This window comes from Oryctolagus cuniculus, chromosome 3, assembly GCF_964237555.1.
Source record: "Oryctolagus cuniculus chromosome 3, mOryCun1.1, whole genome shotgun sequence".
NCBI lineage: Eukaryota > Metazoa > Chordata > Mammalia > Lagomorpha > Leporidae > Oryctolagus > Oryctolagus cuniculus.
Window position 1 is genome coordinate 55,959,919 of NC_091434.1, and position 21,258 is coordinate 55,981,176.

At 38.5% G+C, this 21,258-nt stretch overlaps 1 long non-coding RNA gene across 1 annotated transcript in view; it reads right to left on the reverse strand.

The window, feature by feature from the left end:
- Positions 1 to 21,258, reverse strand: part of LOC138848962 (uncharacterized) — a 115,675-nt gene that overhangs the window by 21,837 nt on the left and 72,580 nt on the right. Inside the window, exon 4 of the long non-coding RNA XR_011387207.1 lies at positions 7,509 to 7,567. This is a non-coding gene — a long non-coding RNA (uncharacterized lncRNA). The remainder of the gene's footprint in view (positions 1 to 7,508; positions 7,568 to 21,258) is intronic.

Consider the following 21,258-nt stretch of genomic DNA (forward strand, 5'->3'; position numbering starts at 1 on the left):
ACTGGATAAAGAAATTATGGGATATGTACTCTTTAGAGTACTATACCGAAGTAAGAAACAATGAAATCCAGTCTTTTGCAACAAAATGGAGGAATCTGGAACACATCATGCTGAGTGAAATAAGCCAGTCCCAAAGGGACAAATATCATATATTCTCCCTGATCGTTGACAACTGACTGAGCACAAAAAGGAAACCTGTTGAAGTGAAATGGACACTATGAGAAACAGTGACTTGATCAGCATAGCCCTGGCTGTTAATGAACAACTTAATACATTATCCCTCTTAGTAGTTTTTTTTTGTCTGTTCTACTTAATATGACTGGTTTAATTCTGTAATTAATACACAGTTATTCTTAAGTGTTGAAATTTAACTGAAATGTGATCCCTGTTAAACATAAGAGTGGGAATAAGAGAGGGAAGAGATGTATAATTTGGGACATGCTCAAGCTGACTTGCCCCAAATGGTAGAGTTAGAAACATACCAGGGGATTCCAATTCAATCCCATCAAGGTGGCATGTACCAATGCATTCTCACTATTCCAAGTGATCAATTTCAGTTCACAATTGATCATAATGAAAGGACTAAGAGTCAAAGGGAGCACATAAACAAGTTTAGTACCTGCTAATACTAACAGATAGAATAAATAAAGGGGAGAGTGATCCAACATGGGAAGCGAGATACTCAGCAGACTCATAGAATGGCGGATGTCCTAAACAGCACTCTGGCCTCAGAATCAGCCCTAAAGGCATTCAGATCCGGCTGAAAAGCCCATGAGAGTATTTCAGGCATGGAAAGCCAAGACACTCTGGCAAAAAAAAAAAAAAAAAAAAAAAAAAAAAAAACCCTGAATGAAAGATCTCTGTGAGTGAGATCCCAGTGGAAAGAACAGTTCTTCAAAGAAGGAGGTACCTTTCTCTGAAGGGAAGAGAGAACCTCCACTTTGACTATGACCCTGTCTAAACAAGATAAGAGTCGGAGAACTCAAAAGGCTTCCATAGCCTTGGAAACTCATGACTGGAGCATAGGGAGATTACTGATGCCATAAACAGGAGTGTCAATTTGTAAAGTCAACAACAGGAGTCACTGTGCACTTACTCCTCATGTAGGATCTCTGTCCTTAATGTGCTGTACATTGAGACTTAATGCTATAAGGAGTACTCTAACAGTATATTTCACTTTGTGTTTCTATGGGGGTGCAAACTGTTGAAATCTTTACTTAAGGTGTACTAAACTGATCTTCTGTAAAAAAAAAAAAAAAGAAAAAGAAGAAGAAGAAATTATCAATTCCCAACTTGACTCTCACTTGGATTAAACTTGACAATAGGTCTGATCTGATTTCATCATCATTTAAAAAATCATCTATTATTTTTCACTTTATGTTTCTGTGTGGGAGCAAACTGTTGAAATCTTTACTTAATGTATGCTAAACTGATCTTCTGTATAAAAGAGAATCGAAAATGAATCCTCATGTGAATGGAAGGGGAGAGGGAGTGAGAAAGGGGAGGGTTGCGGGTGGGAGGGACGTTATGGGGGGGAAGCCATTGTAATCCATAAGCCGTACTTTGGAAATTTATATTCATTAAATAAAAGTTAAAAAAATTATTTGATAGGCAAAGAGATGGAAAGAGAGAGATGGAGAGACCTAGAGATCCCAATTCACTGATTCACTTCCCAAAAGTCCACAATGGCTGGGGCAAGGCCAGACAGAAGCTGGGAGCTGAGAAATGTGGGCGGCAGGAGCCCAATGTCTTGAGCTGTCACCGGCTGCCTTCCCAGCATGCACATGAACAGGAGCTTGGAACTGGGAGTGACTCCAACCCAGGCACTCTGATATGGGACACAGGTGTCTCAAACACTAAACCAAATGCCTGCCACTCACATCCTCTTGAGAGCATTTATTCAAATCTTCATCAGTTTAGAAATGTAAATTGGAAAATGTATTTATATTATATTTTTTGTCATAGCTCCTATTAACATTTCATTGTTTTTATTTACCTAAATAACTTTTTCACTTATATTAAAAGCATTTGCATGGAGAAAAAAAAATGTTTCATGTATTTTTATCCATTTACAAGCAAAGCAAGAGATGAGAAAGAGACAGAGCTCATCATTCTGCTGATGTACTTCCCAAATGCCTCAAACAGTGGGATTGAGACAGGCCAAATATGGGAGTCTGAATCTCTCACAGGGTGGCAAGGACCCAAGTACTTGATTCATCACTTGTTGCCTCCTAATGTGTCAGTTAGCAGGAAGCCGAATGAGAAACAGAGCCAGGGCTCCAACTAAGGCACTCCAATGTGGTATGTGGGCTTCCCGAACAGTGGCTTAAACACTGTACCAAAATGTTCCCCTCAGAAAATTCTTCAGAGAAACACTATCATGTCAGAGAAATAATTGGCTTTTTTGATAACCTGATAGGGAGAATTAATGACAAATACTGTTGTTATGGACTGAACTGTATCCCTCCCTACCTTCAAATCACATGCTATAACCTAATCCCAGTATGACTGTATTTGCAGATAAGGCCTTTATTGTGATCATCAATGTTAAGTGAAGTTATAAGGATAGGACTTAATCTGCTAGAACTGGTGTCCCTATATGAAGAGAGAGAGAGAGAGAGAGAGAGAGAGAGAGAGAGAGAGAGAGAGAGACCAAAATCTTCCTCTCAGTAAGCATAGGGAAGATATCACATGAGGACTGAATGAGAAAATCATCATCTACAAGTCAAGTAGACAAGCCTTGCCAGAAACCAACCCTGACCATGATCTTGTGTAACTGTGAGAACATAAATTGGTTTGGGGACTGGTGGTGTGGCATAGCTAGCACAGCTCCCACCTGCAGTGCCAGCATCCCATATGGGCGCTGGTTCAAAACCCAGCTGTGCCACTTCTGAACTAGCTCTGCTGCAGCCTGGGAAAGCAGTAGAAGGTGGCCCAAGTCTGTGGGCCCCTGCATCCTCATGGGGGACAAGAAGAAGCTCCTGGCTCCTGGCTTCAGACCAGCTCAGTTCTGGTCACTGTAGCTATTTGGTGTGTGAACCAGTGGATGTCTATGTCTATGTCTATGTCTATGTCTATGTCTATGTCTATGTCTATGTCTCTCTCTCTCTCTCTCTCTCTCTCCCCCCCTTCTCTCTCTGCCTCTGCCTCCCTGTAGCTCTGCCTTTCAAATAAATGAATAATTCTTAAAACAAAGAATATAATTTGTTTTTAAACCACCCAGCATCCAAACTGTTATATTGTGTTATGGCAATTTGAGAAGACTGAGTGACACAGCTAACATCAACCATTTATCTATCTATATATCTATTTTATTCTCGTAGGAACCATTTTATTTTTAATGTTTGAGATAGGGGCATCATAAACTGCACACACACACATGTATATAGTTACTGTGTGTGATCACCTCTCTGATGAATTTATAAACAATTTGCATAGATAAAAATTAATACAAATATAAATTGAACATCTAAAGGACTGTGAATACTCATAGACTGTTCTTCAAATATTCCTAAGCACAACATTTAAGTTCAATGTTTGATAGGGACAACATTTAAGTATTTTAGTTCAATGTATTAGAGAATGATTCAGCCTTTAAAGGTAACAGAAATAAAAGCTAATCTTTTTACTTTGTGTTGCTTGTAAACTTCAGTTTTATTTCCTTCTGAGTTGCAATGGAGCATAAACTAAAAGGGAATAATATTTTCTGAAACTGAACTACAATGTAATATGGTGAGTTTACTCTAAAATTCCAAGGGAACTAAAGATAAGAGCAACTATTTTCACATAACAAATTGAAATTGGCCCAAAACAATGTAAAATTATGAACCAATTGCCAAAGATCTGGTGTAAAAAAAGAAGTTCACTTCTAATCTTAAAAATCTCCATAATCATGACAGTTAAAAAGCACAACATTGCTCTTGCAGTGAAATAATAATCAGATTTTCGGCCAATGGTACCTAAGGAAAGTTTATTGTTCTAGGGATACAGAATGATATTGCTGTTTTATTACACCTTTATAGAAGAGTTGTTTTCTATTGAAATATTTGTTATGGCTCTTAGAGGTGGAAAATCTTAGTTATTTTTATTTTTCCCTAGAAACCTTTAAACAACAAAAGCAATAGACCATTTTGTATTTGTCAAATAGATCACTTAAAATCAACTTTAGACTTATGGCTAATGGATATGGGGTATTTTTTTTTATTTTTATCTGATTAAATTTTATTCCAGTACTAATAACATTTTCATTCCTTGGAGTAAACTTATGTTTAGAATATTATTTTTAAGTCCTTTCTAGTTAATAAGGGAATATCTCCATTATTTGGTTATAAAATATTTCTTGGTTATGGAATTGTTTTTCTGTTATGAATTAGTCACATCTATTCAATAAAGTGTCCTTCTATGTTGTGATTAGGCTAAAAACCATACACTCTTAGAGGCATTTTATAAATATCTAGAGCCTTATATAAAAGGTGCAGGTCCAAATTATCCATATTTCATACATAAGGCCACTGGGGTAATATATCAAGCTACAAAACATTTAAATCTTATAACTGAGGTTAGACCTATCCTAGACTATAACATATTTTGAGTAAATATCACAAGATATTAAACATTAATATCACATAATCTAACATTTCATTTGAGGATTTATTTTTATGACTGGTATAGCAAGATCTTGCACAATTTCTACAAATTATTATATATCTTATAACTTAATTATGTATAATTTATTTTTAAAATAAGCACATTAATCTCATAAGCTATAACTATTATATATTCACATTGAAATTTTTTCCATTAATAAATTTTTAAATTTTATTTTTATTTATTTGAAAGTCAGAGACAGAGATGCAATATGGGATGCAGGCATCCCAAGTGGCAGTCTTAACCATTGGGCCAAGCACTCATCCTATTTTCCATTTTAATTTCCTTTCTATGTTCCTATTGTGACAACAAGCATAAGCACAGTAACTCCTTTTGACTTTCACACAAATTAAAATTTTAAAGTTTATTTTTATTTTTAGGTGGAGTGTCAGAGAGAGAGCTTATTTAACTAATACTCTATATATCCAATATACATATGTACTCATTTTATTAGCATTTATGACTCATTACTGGGTATAAATCTGATAAGAATAACATGCACACTTGTGTTTAATATTAGATAAAATGATGTTTTAGGCCGGCGCCGCGGCTCAATAGGCTAATCCTCCACATTGAGGTGCTGGCACACCGGGTTCTAGTCCTAGTCGGGCCACTGGATTCTGACCAGGTTGCCCCTCTTCCAGGCCTGCTCTCTGCTGTGGCCAGGGAGTGCAGTGGAGGACGGCCCAAGTGCTTGGGCCCTGCACCCCATGGGAGACCAGGATAAGCACCTGGCTCCTGCCTTCGGATAGGCACGGTGCGCCAGCCGCAGTGGCCATTGGAGGGTGAACCAAGGGCAAAGGAAGACCTTTCTTTCTGTCTCTCTCACTGTCCACTCTGCCTGTCAAAAAAAAAAAAAAAAAAAAAAAAGATAAAATGATGTTTTACAAAATTCAATCAACTGGTCTACTACTTAACAGAATTACAATTTTGTTCTGTTCAACTATTTTCTTTGGTTGTTTTGACATCATTAAACTCTACATAGATCTTTGAAAGATATGAAATATTTAAATATTGCACCTGATGGGAACATATTTTAGGAACTTAGTGGTATGACTTCTCCCATTTTTCTTCTCACCAGTTTACTTTGAATTTAGAAAAGCTTTTGCTTAGGAATGATGTTTCAACATGAAAACACCATTGCTAGCAGGGAAATCACACCATGTGGGCTTGCATTTTGCCCACATTAAGCTATGTCTAGCCTAACCAAATATGAATATAGGCATTTTGAAGAATGGAAATGAAACCCATAACATGTACATAAGGTCTTATTAACAAGATTTTGAAAATATTTTAACAGTGTTTTTTTTTCATTGAGACTTCAACTCGTATGTAAATTGTACTAACAAGAGACAATAATGCTACCTTCATGTTACAAGCGTCGAAGGAAACAGAATAACACAGAATTTAAGGAACTGAAAATGTAGTAAAAATAAAAGATTTTGCATTTACAGACATTTTACAAAACTCATTCTATGAAAACCCAGGATCTGGTAACTACTTTGCCTTATAAGCCATTTAATATCTTAGAATTTAGAGAATTCTGAGAGAAATTTTTGTTCTGTACTTAACACCAACTAATAAGCAATAATTGGCAAATAATTTGAAATGACAGAAATTCTGTGAGAAATTCAGTTTGAACTCTCACAATTTATTATTGCCAAAGTTACCTATGTGGGTCTTGTCAAATGTTTACCTTTCAAAAGAAAATTGTTTTTCTTTTAATTATTAGAGAAAACTACGAACAAAAACAAATATAAAATTTTACACATTTATAGAATTCATTCATAGGAAAAGTAGTTTTATTTATTTATTTATTTATTTATTTATTTTTTATTTTTGACAGGCAGAGTGGACAGTGAGAGAGAGAGACAGAGAGAGAAAGGTCTTCCTTTTGCCGTTGGTTCACCCTCCAATGGCCGCCGCTGCAGCTGGCGCACCGCGCTGATCCGATGGCAGGAGCCAGGAGTCAGGTGCTTTTTCCTGGTCTCCCATGGGGTGCAGGGCCCAAGCACCTGGGCCATCCTCCACTGCACTCCCTGGCCATAGCAGAGAGCTGGCCTGGAAGAGGGGCAACCGGGACAGAATCCGGCGCCCCGACCGGGACTAGAACCCGGTGTGCCGGCGCCGCAAGGTGGAGGATTAGCCTATTGAGCCACGGCGCCGGCTAGGAAAAGTAGTTTTAAAGATTTATTTTATGCATTTGAAAGGCAAAGTTAGAGAGAAAAGAGAGGGAGAGAGAGAGAGATCTTTCAAATGTTGGTTCACTCCCCAAATGGCCACAAAAGCTGGGGCTGATCTAGGTCAAAGCCAGGAGCCAGGACCTCTATTTAGGTCTTCCATGTGGGTGCCCTTGGGCTACCCAAAGATTTGGGCCACCTTCTGCTGCTTTTCCAGGCCATAGCAGAGAGCTGGTCAGAAGTGGAGCAGCCAGATCAAGAAATCAACACCCATAAGGGATGCCAGCATTGCATGCAGTGGCTTAACCCATTATGCCACATTGCTGGACTCAGAAGTTTTAATAATAATAACAAAAATTATAATCAATAGCTTTAAAAATAAAATTCTGAGGAGGCATACACAAATTATCTAAAGAGGGAATAAATACAAAAGTTATCTAAAGAGTTCAGTTATTGAAATACATGTATGAAAATTGGAATAGAGAGTATGATGATATATTAACAATAACAAGTTAGAATTTTTTAATGCAAAAGTAGTATGAAGTGATCCTTATGTTAAGTGTTAAATGACTGTAAAGTTATGTTTTAAGTTATATATTACCATAGTACAAAAAATGCTGAACAAAGAACACAATTTCAGTTAATGCTTTATTTCTAATATATGAGCAAAAAATTACTCACATTTTCATCTTTTTCTGGCAGGATGGATGGTCACTCAACAAAAAAAGCAAGACTTAGCACTGGTAAAAATTATAAGAAATTTGTGAGAGAAGACAAGATTTTAAGAAAGCATATTTTTACAGAGAGCTTACTTGCTCTATGAAAACGCAAATCTCTTAGACTGGATTAAATGTAAACCTCTTATACTGTATTAAAGAATGCAGAGAAAGAAACTGAAGATTAAATCTCTAAATACCTGTCAGTTATGTTGCAAATATAAGGATGAGAAGGAGAAGGAAAAGGCAGAAAATGAAATGATACCATACCTTTCATAGTGGATATAAGGAGCAATTTCATAAATTGTAGAATTTGATGCAAGTTAAGGTCAGGTACTAAAGCATTTGTCATTAAAATTGGATTTTTAAACATTTGTACAATGACCTTTCTTTTAAAAGTGTTTTATCATTATTAAAATAAAATAAATCTAATTGCATATTCTTTATAAGTGATCTACCCCAAATAATGCAATGCAAAGAAACTGGTAAAAGAGATAGTAAAATCATATCATGGATAAACTAGTAAAAATAATTCATGTTGGTGTACCAATGTGGTCAATAATTAAAGTAGAATATGATGCAGAAAACATTCCATGGGGGAAAATGGTCTAAAAAGCCAAACACTAACATATCAGTTCTTAAATTTTCTTTTTTTAAAGATTTTTTATTTACTTGAAAGTCAGAGTTACACAGAGAGAGAAGGAGAGGTCTTCCACCCACAGATTCAAACCCCAGATGGCCACAAAGGCCGGAGCTGTGCCGATCCCAAGCCAGGACCCAAGAGCTTCTTCCAGGTATCCCACGCAGGTGCAGGGGTGCAAGGACTTGCGCGATCTTCTTTTTTTTTTTTTTTTTCCATTTTTTTAATTTAATAAATGTGAATTTACAAAGTGCAACTTTTGCATTGTTGTGGCTCCTCCCCACCCTCCCTCCCGCAGCCCTGCCCTCTCCCACTCCTTCTCCCATCCCACCCTTCATCGAGTTTTATTTTCAATTATCTGTATATACAGAAAAGATTTCAACAGACTGCACTCACACAACTGCACAAGGTATAGGGTATTGTTCGACTAGTAGTGTTATCTTTAACTCTCATAGTAAAACACGTTAAGGACAGAGATCCTACATGGGGAGCATGTACCCAGTGACTCCTGTTGTTGATTTAACAATTGACACTCTTATTTATTATGTCAGTAATCACCTGAGGCTCTTGCCATGAGCTGTCGAGGCTATGGAAGCCCCTTGAGTTCACCAACTCTGAATTTGGTTATTTATTTATTTATTTATTTGACAGGCAGAGTGGACAGTGAGAGAGAGAGAAAGAGAGAAAGGTCTTCCTTTGCCGTTGGTTCACCCTCCAATGGCTGCCACAGCTGGCGCGCTGCAGCCAGCGCACCCCGCTGATCCGATGGCAGGAGCCAGGTGCTTCTCCTGGTCTCCCATGGGGTGCAGGGCCCAAGCACTTGGGCCATCCTCCACTGCATTCCCTGGCCATAGCAGAGAGCTGGCCTGGAAGAGGGGCTCCCGGGATAGAATCCGGTGCCCCGACCGGGACTAGAACCCGGTGTGCCAGCGTCGCAAAGCGGAGGATTAGCTTATTGAATCATGACGCCAGCCCAACTCTGAATTTGTTTAGTAAAGGCTATATCACAGTGGAGGTTCCTTCCTCCCTTCAGAGAAAGGTGCCTCCTTCTTTGATGGCCCGTTCTTTCTTTGCTGGGGTCTTGTTCACCAAGATCTTTCATTCAGGATGTATTTGTGACTGTGTCTTGGCTTTCCATGCCTGTGAGACTCTCATGGGCCTTTTAGCTGGATCCGAATGCCCCAAGGATTGATTCTGGGGCCATAGTGCTGTTTAGGGCGTTTGCCATTCTATGAGTCTACTGTGTGTCCTGCTTCCCCAACAGGATCATTCTCTCCCTTTTAATTCTATCCTTCATTATTTGCGGACACTTGTCTTATTTGTGAAATCTCTTTGACAATTACCCTATCTTTTTGATCGGTTATGTACTTATACTTATCACTTTACCAAGTGAGCTGGCATTGATACATGTCTCCTTGATAAGATTGAGTTGGGATCCCCTGGCACATTTCTAGCTCTACCATTGGAGGTAAGTCTGAGTGAGCATGTGCCGACCTGTATATCTCCTCCCTCTCTTATTCCCATTCTTATATTTAACAGAGATCGCTTTTCTGTTCATTTTAGATACCTAAGAATAATTGTGTATTAATTACAGAGTTCAACCAGTGGTATTAAGTAGAACAAACAGAACAACAACAACAACAAAAATACTAAAAGGAATAAAATAGTAAGTTGTTCCTCAACAGTTTAGACCAGGGCTGATCATGTCATTGTCTCTCATAGTGTCCATTTCACTTCAACGGGTTTCCTTTTAGATGCTCGTTTAGTTGTCATTGATCAGGAGGAACATATGATATTTGTCCCTTTTGGACTGGTTTATTTCACTCAGCATGCTATTTTCCAGATTCCTCAATTTTGTTGCAAATGACCGGATTTCATTGTTTTTTACTGCTGTATTGTGTTTCATAGGGTACATATCTCATAATTTCTTTATCTAGTCATCCGTTGATGGGCATTTAGGTTGATTCCATGTCTTAACTATTGTGAATTGAGCTGCAACAACATTGAGGTGCAAATAGCTCTTTTTCCCCTTTAATTCCATTTGGGTAAATTCCAAGGAGTGGGATGGATGGGTCCTGTGGTAGGACTATATTCAGGTTTCTGAGGACTCTCCAAACAGTCTTCCATAGTGGCTTTACCAGTTTGCATTCCTACCAACAGTGCATTAGTGTCCCTTTTTCCCCACATCCTCGCCAGCATCTGTTGTTAGTTGATTTCTGTATGTAACCAATTCTAACTGGAGTGAGGTGAAACATCATTGTGGCTTTGATTTGCATTTCCTTGATGGCTAGGGATCCTGAGCATTTTTCATGTATCAGTTGGCCCTTTGGATTTCCTCTTTAGAAAAATGTCTGTTAAGGTCCTTGGCCCATCTTTTTATTGGGTTGGTTGTGTGTTTCTGTGGTGTTTCTTGATCATTTTATAGATTCTAGTTGTTAATCCTCTATCTGTCGTGTAGTTTGCAAATAACATCTCCCATTCTGTTGGTTGCCTCTTCACTTTCCTGACTATTTCTTTTGCTGTAAAGAAACTTTTCAATTTGAGGTAATCCCGTTTGTTTACTTTATCTATGATTATCCGTGCCTCTGGTGTCTTCTCCAGGAATTCTTCGCCTGTTCCAATGTCTTGAAGGGTTTCCCCTACGCTCTCATTTAGTTTCATGGTGTTGTGGTGTATCTCTAGTTCTTTGATCCATGTTGAGTGGATTTTTGTATAAGCTGTAGGTAGGGGTCTTGCTTCATACTGTGACATGTGGACATCCATTTTTCCCAGCACCATTTGTTGAAGAGGCTGTCCTTGTTCCAGGGGTTGGTTTTAAGTCCTTAGTTGAATATGAGTTGGTTATAGATGTTTGTATTGATCATTGTTTCTATTCTGTTCCATTGGTCTATTCATCTGTTTTTGTACCAGTACCAGGCTGTTTTGATCATAACTGCCCTGTAGTATGTCTTGAAGTCTGGAATTGTGATGTCTCCGGCTTTGTTTTTATTGTAAAGGATTGGTTTAGCTATTCGCAGTCTCCTGTTTCTCCATATGAATTTCAGCATCATTTTTTCTAGGTCTTTGAAGAATGACTTCGGTATTTTGATTGCATTGAACTTGTAAATTGCTTTTGGGAGAATGGACATTTTGATGATGTTGATTATTCAAATCCATGAGCATGGCAGTTTTTCCATTTTTTGTGTCTCCTATCTTTCTTTAATGTTTTGTAATTTTCATCATAGAGGTCTTTGACATCTTTGGTTAAATTTATTCCAAAGTACTTGATTGTTTTTGTGGCTATTGTGAATGGGATTGATCTTAGAAGTTCTTCTCGGCCACAGCATTGTCTGTGTTTCCAAAGACTATTGATTTCAGAGCGTTGACTTTGTATCCTCCTACTTTACCAAACTCTTCTATGAGTTCCAATAGTCTCTTATAGGAATTTATTGGATCCCCTATATACAGGATCATGTCATCTGCAAATAGGGATAGTTTAACTTCCTCCTTTCCCATTTATATCCCTTTAATTTCTTTTTATTTCCTGATGGCTCTGATTAGCACTTCTAGGACTATATTGAATAACAATGGTGAGAGTGGGCATCCCTGTCTGGTGCCAGTTTTCAATGGAAATGCCTCCAACTTTCCCCATTCAATATGATGCTGTCCATTGGTTTATCATAAACTGCCTTAATTGTATTGAGGAATATTCCTCCTAACACCAATTTGCTTAGAGTTCTCATCATGAAAGGGTGTTGTATTTTGTCAAATGCTTTCTCTGCATCTATTGAGATAACATATGATTTTTGTTTCTCAATTTGTTAACGTGATGCATCGCATTGATTGACTTTCAAATATTGAACCATCCCTGCATGCCAGGGATAAATCCTACTTGGTCCAGGTGAATGATCTTTCTGATGTGCAGTTGGATTCAGTTTGCCAGAGTTTTGTTGAGTATTTTTGCATCTATGTTCATCAGGGAGATAGGTGTGTAGTTTTCTTTTGTTGCTGTGTCTTTTCCAGGTTTAGGAATTAAGATTATACTGGCCTCATAGAAAGAATTTGGGAGGATTCCCTCCCTTTCAGTTGTTTTTGAATAATTTGAGAAGAACTGGGGTTAGTTGTTCTTTAAATGTCTGGTAGAATTCGGTGGTAAAGCCATCCGGTCCTGTGCTCTTCTTTTTCGGTAGTGCATTTATTACTGATTCAATTTCTTTCATGGTTATGGGTCTGTTTAGATTTTCTATATCTTCATGGCTCAGTTTAGGAAGGTTGTATGTGTCCAGGAATCTATCCATTTCTTCCAGATTCTTCAATTTGTTAGCATACATCTTTTTGTAGTGGTTTTTGATGATTCTTTTTATTTCTGTTTTGTCTGTTGTTACATTCCCATTACTATCTTTGATTTGACGGATTTGGGTCTTCTCTCTCCATTTAGTTGGGTCAATGGTGTGTCGATTTCTTTATTTTTTGAAAGAACCAGCTCTTGGTTTTGTTGATCTTTTGTATTTTTTTTTTTGTTTCAATTCTGTTCATTTCTTCTCTAATCTTTAGTGTTTCTTTCCTTGGGCTTGATTTGATGCTGTTTTTCTAAATCCTTGAGGTGCATGGAGAGTTCATTTGTTTGGTTCCTTTCCAGATTCTTGATATAGGCACCAATTACTATAAACTTTCCTCTTAGCACTCTTTTGCTGTGTCCCATAGGTTTTGATAGGTTGTGTTATCATTTTCATTTGTTTCTAGAAATCTTTTGATTTCTCTTTTGATTTCTTCGATGACTGTTCATTCAGAATCACGTTGTCCATTCTCCAAAAGTTTGCATATGCTGTAGAGATTCTTCGGTTGTTGATTTCGAGTTTTTGTATTTCTGTGTGTAGCACGTCTTTGAGCCAGTGTTATAGGGTTGGACGCGAGGATACAAATTCTTTCAGTTTCTGTTTGTCATGGAAGATCTTTATTTCCCCTTCATTCATAAATGATAACTTTGCATGGTATAGTATTCTAGGTTGGCATTGTTTGTCTTTTAAAACTTGAAATATATCATGCCATTGTCTCCTTGCCTGTAGTGTTTGTGATGAGAAGTCCGTGGTGAGTCTGATTAACTTACCCTTGAATGTGATTTGTTGTTTCTCTCTGGCACATTTTAGGATTTGTTCTTTGTGTGTCACTGAGCTCAGTGTTGCCACAATGTGTCGTGGTGAATTTCTCTTCTGGTCTAACCTGTTGGGGCTCCTGGCTATTAGTTGAATTTGCCTGTTATTACCCATTTGCCTCTGTTGGAAGTTTTCTGATATTATTTCCTTGAAAACACCTTCCAATCCATTCTCTCTTTCCACACCCTCAGGGACTCCTATCATCTGAACATTACACCACTTGATTGAATCTTGTAGGTTTCTGACTGTGTTTTTTAATTTTCTAATTTCTTCTTCCTGTGTTTGAACTGACTGTATTATTTCTGGAAGCTTGTCTTTGAATTCTGATATTCACTCTTCTATTTCATCTGTTATATTTCTGAGGCATTCCACGGTGTTTTTTATATAGTCAATTGAGTTTTTCATTTCCAATATTTCATTCTGGCTTCTCTTTAGGATCTCTAATCCTTGGGCTTGCTTTTCTTTCAGATCTTGAAACTGTTTCTCATTATTTCTAAGTAAACTGATTATTAATTTTCTGAATTCTTTTTCTGGCATGGTTTCAAATTCTTCTTCTTCAGCCTCTATTATGGTTGGTTTAGCCTAATCCATTGGCAAGTTTATAGGTTCTTCTATATTCTTATTCTGGATTTTTTCCTTTGTTTTTTGGCATTTCCGTTTGGCTTGATTTTCAGGTTGATTTCCCTCTGCTATGGGCTGCTGTGGGTCTGTAGCAATATCCAGTGTAAGCAGGCTGCTCTACTTTCTAGAGTTTGTTTATTTATTTATTTGCTTTTTATTTATTTATTTATTTGATAATTTGAGTGGACTGGTGTCAGGGCTTTGAGGTGCCAATCTCAGCTCCTTGGGGCCGGTTTCCCTGTTCCTTTGTTCACCCTAACGTGCCTGTGCCTGGGGTTCGTTGGTCAGCCACTCTCCCTCACTGCACCCCCTGTGCTAGGAGTGCTGAGTAGGTCCAGACCACTTTTGGTCTCCGCCCCTGAAGTTTCCTCCTTGGGAGTGCGGCAGCAGAGGCCATTCTCCTTTATGCCCGAATGTAAACAAATAAGATGGCTGCTCTCTGCCCATTGCAGCTCTGATTGGGGGGAGGGCAGAGACACCAAAGTATCCTGGCATTTTTAATCCCTCAGTTCATCCCCTTGGATCGTGCCCTCTTCCCACAGGCGCTATTCAATTTTTTTTCTGGTAACTTGAGTAGGCTGGTGTCGGGGTTTTGAGGTGCCAAGCTCCACCCCTGGGGGCCAGTTTCCCTGTTCCTTTGTTCGCCCTGAATCGTTGGTCAGCCACCCTCCCTCACTGAGCCCCCTGTGCAAGGAGTGACAAGTAGCCCCACTCCACCTTTGGACTCTGCCCCTGAAGTTTCCTCCTTCTTCAGAGTGCAGAAGCAGAGGCAATTCTCCTTTATGCCTGAATGTAAACAAACAAGATGGCTGCTCTCTGCCTGTTGCAGCTCTGATTGGGGGGAGGGCAGAGACACCAAAGGATCCTGGCGTGTTCAGTCCCTCAGTTCATCCCCGTGGATCGTGCACTCTTCCCGCAGGCGCTATTCACTTTATTTTGTTTTTGATTTCCTCCCCCACTCACTCGTGTTTGTCTCACCTGTCCATCCTGTGGGGAGCAACTCGGACTAGACTAAGTTACTGGAATTAGGACTTATTCTATGCATCTGCTCTCCCACAATATGGCGCTGGGAGAGGAGTAAAAACAGCTTCTACACAGCTGCCTCCAGTTCAACCAATAGACTGTGGGACCTGCTCCTGATTGGAGGAGAGCAGCGTACTCGGCGTGTGGGTAGCAGAGTTGGGATTGATGGAAGAGGACTATAAAGGAGGAGAGAGACAACATGCACGAGGAACATCTAAGAGGAACATCTATCTGAAGGAACACCTGTGCAGCCCCCGAGAGAGCCGGCCGGCGGTGTGCCGCTCCCCTGCGGAAGTGGGGAAAGTGGCCAGGGGGAACCGCCCTTCCACGGAGGTGGAAGGGATGGTAGCCAACCCGGGAAGAACCAGCAGCAAACCCGGGGAGGGCCGAGCAGACAAAAGAACAGCGCAGGGTCCTGTGTCGTTCCTCCACGAAGAGGGGGAGCGACACATCCCAGGGTGGGTTGGGGGGGCAGCAGCAGCTGCTGCAGTGGTGTCGGGTGCCCTGTCTCATCTCAGCTTCCAGCACTGGTGTGTAGACTCGTCGGCTGGTGTCCTGTGCTGTGGGCATCTGCACCCTCTTTGCAGGTCTACCTTGTCTCACTAGTTCCAGAAGAGTTTCCTCTGCAGTATTTTTTCTCTAGTTTTTTTCTCTAGTTTTTCCCTGAAACTACAGAATCTCAACTTTTATTGAACTATCTTTTCCCGGACTATCAGTGTGCTCCCTCCCTATTCCACCATCTTGCCCCACCTGGGCCATCTTCTACTGCATTCCCAGGCCATAGCAGAGAGCTGGATCAGAAGAGGAGCAGCTGGGATTCAAACAGGCTCCCATATGGGATGCTGGCACTGCAGGCAGCAGCTTTACCCGCTACACCACAGCACCAGGTCCGTTCTTAAATTTTCATTCTGTGTTTCTGTATTGTTGCATTGTGACACTAAACATTTATTCATATTTAAATAAAAAACTAAAAAAATATTTTATGCTGATCATAAAGATACAATGATTAATTTTTATGATAATGGCACTAGAAAACAGCAAGCAAATATTTACATGATTGAAAATAATTAAGTATGCTATTTTACCATACTACACAACTGTAATTTGAAATCTTTAGAGATACTGTGGTTTTTTAAAAAACAGTGTTAGAATCATATATTTTGAAAAAGAAGTTTTTGGATACTTCTAAAGTAGCACACAACATCCAATTCTAAATTTATAAAGGCATTAGTGCAAAATGAATAAATAATATTAAATGAAAAAATAAAATTGATGTAAATGCAATGGTTTCATTAGATATAATTTATACAAAACTATACATATTTATCTAGTGTATACAAATGATGAGTTAGAGCATATGCATATGCCTGCTAATCCATCACTTCAAAAGTAATAGATACTTGACATCCATAAATGTTTCTTTGTGAGACTCCACTTTTCGAGGTAAGAATTCTGTGAATCTGATCTACTCTTTCAAATTTTTAAGTCCACAATACAGTATTGTTTGTTAACTGGGTTATGTAATTTTGTTTTTCTGTGTCAGGTTAATTCCACTTTGCTAAATTTCCTATGATCCACCCATGTGGTTACAAATGATAGAATTTTCTTCTTTTTAAATAGCCCAATAATAATCCATTGTATGTTTATTCATGTTTTCTTTGTCTATTGCACTGTCAATGGACATTTGGATTGTTTCAATATACCATTTATCAAGAAGAATGCTACAAGGAACATGAGCATACAGATATTACAATGTTTTCCTGATTTCCATTCTTTTAGGTATTTGGCCAGAAGTGAAAGTATTGAATCCTATGGTAGCTCCATTTTTTTTCATTTTCTGAGGAAACTCCATAGTGTTTTCTGTTGCAATTATACAATTTTGCATACCTAATGACAGTGAATAAATTCCCACTTTCTCCACATCCTTGCTAACACTTGTGTGGTTTTTGTTTTTTGATAGTCATACTGATAGATACAAAACAATATCATATTGTGGTTTTGATTGTCATTTCACTAATGAACAATGATATTGAATACCTTTTCATCTATTTATTGGCCAAACATATGCATTTTCTGAAGAAATTATTATTCAACTGTTGGTCAGTTTTAACCATGTGATTTGTTGTTTTGCCTTTGAGTTGAAATGCTTCAGATGTTTTTGATAGTTTTCTCTTTTTGGATATGTTTGACACATTCTTCCTTTCAGTCCATAGGTTACCCTTTCATTGTCTTGATCATTTCCTTTGCTGTGCAGTTTTTAGTTTGATGTGGTCCTACTTCTTCAATTTTGTTACTTGAGTTTTTGGTGTCATATTGAAGAAATCACATTCAAGCCCAGTGACAAGATATGTTTCCCCTGTGGTTTCTTCTAAGAGTTTTACAATTTGATACATCACATTAATAAAAATGAAGGATAAGGCTCAAACAATCATCTCAAGAGAGTCAGAAAAAGCATTTCATTAAAATCTTGATAAACATTCTCATCAAAATAGGTACAGAAGGAACTTTTCTCAAAACAATAAACCTTGTAAATTAAAGCTCATAGTTAATATACTACTTAACTATGAAAAAACTAAAAGATTTTTCTCTAAGATCAAAGAAAAAGGCAAAGATATTCATTCTCACCTTTCATTCAGAATAGTACAAATCAGAGCCAAGAAAAATAAATAATAAATAAAAATAAAATAAATAAAATAATTAAATAAATAAAAATAATAAAATAAATAAAAATAAAAAATAAATAATAAATAAAAGTAATTCAAATTGGAAAGGAAGAAGAAAAATCATTACTGTTTCCATATAAAATGGTATCACATGTAGACAACCAAAAATATGTCAGTAAAATTGCTAGAACTGACTGGTGTGTTCAGTAAATTTTCATCATTTTTAAGAAAGATTTATTTATTTAAAAAGCTAGAGTTATGGAGTAAGAGACGCTGAGAGAGAGAGAGAGATCTTCCATTTGCTGGTTCACTCTCCAACTGGCCGCTACAGTCAGGGTTGAGCTAGGCCAAAGCTAGGATCCAGGAGTTTCATCTAGATCTATCATGTGGGCGCAGGGTCCCAAGGATTTGGGCCATCTTCCTCTGCATTCCCAGGTGCATCAGCAGAAGTGGAGGAAGTGGAACAGCTGAGCCCCAAACTGGCACCCAGAAGGGATGCTGCCACTGCAGGTGGAGGCTTTACCTGCTACACTGCAGCACTGGCCCCAGATTTTCATTTTATATATCCAACATAGAAAATCACACATTCATAATGAACTATATGAAAAGTAAAATGAAAAAAAAATTCCATTTACAACAATGTCAAAAAGAGAAGAATAGTTAGAAATTTCAAGGAGGTAAAAAATTTATACTCTGTAAACAAGTAAAATCATAAATGAAAGAACTTAAGACTCTAAGTGAAAAGACACTCAAGTTCATGTATAGGAAGATATAGCAGTGTTAAAATGTCCGTAAGTACCCACAGAGATCTACAGGTCCAATGCAATGTCTGTCAAAAATCACAATGACTTTTTTTTTTTTTTAGTAAAATTCACGTTAATCATCAAATACATCATACAACCTAGGTTATTTTGAGAAAGAACAAAGCTGAGAACATTATATTTCCAGACTTTAAAATATATTACAAAGTGATAGTAATTAAATGAGTGATATATTGATATAAAGACAGATACAGACTGATGGAACAGAATTGACAGTCTACATGCAGAGTAGATGTGACAAATAGTCTACTCATTTTGACAAGGGTGCTAAGAATACACAATGGGGAAAGGACAGTCTCTGTAACAAATAGATATTGGGAAAAGTGGATTTCAATGGGCTGAAGGATGAAATTAGATCCTTATCTGGCATCACACACAAAAATCAGCTCGAGATGGATTAAAGAATTAAACATATGCTGTGTGAATATTTGCACAAAATTGAACTGGGAATGCTTTGCTAAAATAACAGCAAAGGTAAAACAGCACTTTTAACTATGGAAATGTATTCAGTAAATATTTACTATGGGCCTGAGGTGTTTCATGAAATACTTGGTAGTGAGACAAACAGACAGGGAGACTTACAGATCTTCCCTAAGCTTACTCAGCTGCCTCCCATGATTTATGCTAGAAAAAAATAGAATGGAGAGCAGAACCAGGAACCTTAATTTGGGAAATCATATAATATCTATGCCAAACACTCTCCCTAAAATAGTAGGTTTTCACCCAAGTTTTTCACTTTATATTATTGATATGATTATTTTATTTTCTTAACTCTTAAGGTAAGCAATGTATAATAATTTATGTTAAGTAATTTTTAAATTAAAATATTATAAATTTTAAAATTAAAGACAGCAGTATTCTGTCTGAGAGGCATCCAAGGAAAGCATGTAGTTCGATATTTCACCTAGCTCCTAAGATGTAACTGGGATAATTTTTTATTTACACCTTTTTTTTTGACAGGCAGAGTTAGTGAGAAAGAGACAGAGAGAAAGGTCTTCCTTCCATTGATTCACCCCCCACAAATGGCCACTACGGCAGGCGCGATTTGCCGATCCGAAGCCAGGAGTCAGGTGCTTCCTCCTGGTCTCCCATGCAGGTGCAGGGCCCAAGCACTTGGGCCATCCTCCACTGCCCTCCTGGGCCACAGCAGAGAGCTGAACTGGAAGAGCAGCAACCAGGACAGAATCCGTTGCCCCAACCTGGACTAGAACCCCAGGTGCTAGTGCTGCAGGCAGAGGATTAGCCAAGTGAGCTGTGGCGCTGGAATATTTACACTTTTTTTCCACATATGGTTTTTTTTTTTCCTGATCATACCAGAGAGCTCAACACTCATTCTAGAGAGAGATAATTTGCATTTTAAGGGAACCATCATTCTCTTGGCCCCAGGGCAATCCTTATAGCTTTCCCTAATTGAGATAGATACTAATCCAGGGGTCTGGGCAACCCAGGGAAACACTGGCCCAGGAATAACTGCCTAACCAATATGAACTCATCTTAATGATCCCTCCTCTCTGCCCCATTAAAAACAATAGCCCTCAAAGCCAGAGACCTGACAAAGGTTAAAAGGCATAACAGACAACTTAAAGTCGCAGGCAGTTTTAAAACAATGCAATAGTTCCATTAATTCCAATCCTTGGAGTCACAGGATTCTATTAGTCCCGGACCTCTAGGCTTGGGAAAATCGTCTGCCTTTGCACTTACTGATAAAAGATAACCAAACTTTAGGGACCCCTATTTTTACAGGGGCCCAGGGGCCCAACAGGCCTCTATTCAGCTTAAGTGGGCCTTAAGTGGGTGTTTTTCAAGGCCCCAGATTTAAGTTTCCCATTGAGCAAAGTCTTCAATCTATGTAACAGAGAGAAAAGGAACGGTTTTATGGTGTTGACTCAGATTCAGGGACCAGCTCTGCAGCCAACAGGGTATCTTAGCAAAGAACTTTACATGGTGGCTAAAGCATGGTCAACCTGCCTCTCAGTGGTACCAGCTTTCACTCCCCATAATCCCTGGAGGTTACACACTCACCCTAGGACAAGATCTAACAGTATACAACCCCCTATGTGACTGGGTTGCTAACCTCTAGTGGAAACCTTTAGTTAGTAGACAATTGCATTTTAATATACCAAACATTACTGCTAGGAGTCCCTGTGATCCAGCTCAAGACTTGATTTTGTGTTAATACCACTACCTTTCTCCCAGAGAAGATGGAAAACCAAGAACATAAATTTGAACAGGTAGTTCTACAGGCCTCTACAGTTTTTGAAAGATACCTGCATTTAGTGCAGCAGAAACGTGATTGGTAGAGATAACTCCATCTGAGGGAATAATGAAATCTAGTCCTGTGCTCTACTCCATATAGCTCAGTATGAAGACAGTCAATTCATGAAGGTCGCATGTAATGAGTATATGTAGCGCTAAGGTTATTGACTTCAAAAATCATTTATAGGGGCCAACATTGTGGTATAATAGGTAAAGGTTGCCCACCTGCAATGCTGGCGTCCCATATGGGTTCATGTCCCAGCTGCTCCACTTCTGAACCAGTTCCCTACTCATGGTCTGTGAAAAGCAGTAGCAGAAGCCCGAAGTGTTTGGACCACTGCCACCCACATGAGAGACCTTGTTGAAGCTTTTGGCTTTGGGCTTCGATCTAGCCCAGTCCTTGTTGTTGTGACCATTTGGGAAATGAATCAGTGGTTGGAAGATCTTTCTTTGTCTCTCCTTTCTCTCTGTAATTCTGGCTTTCAAAATAAGTAAGTTTTAAAAAAACATTTATAAATATACACTAATATGCAAATATATGAGAACAGTGAGACAAGAA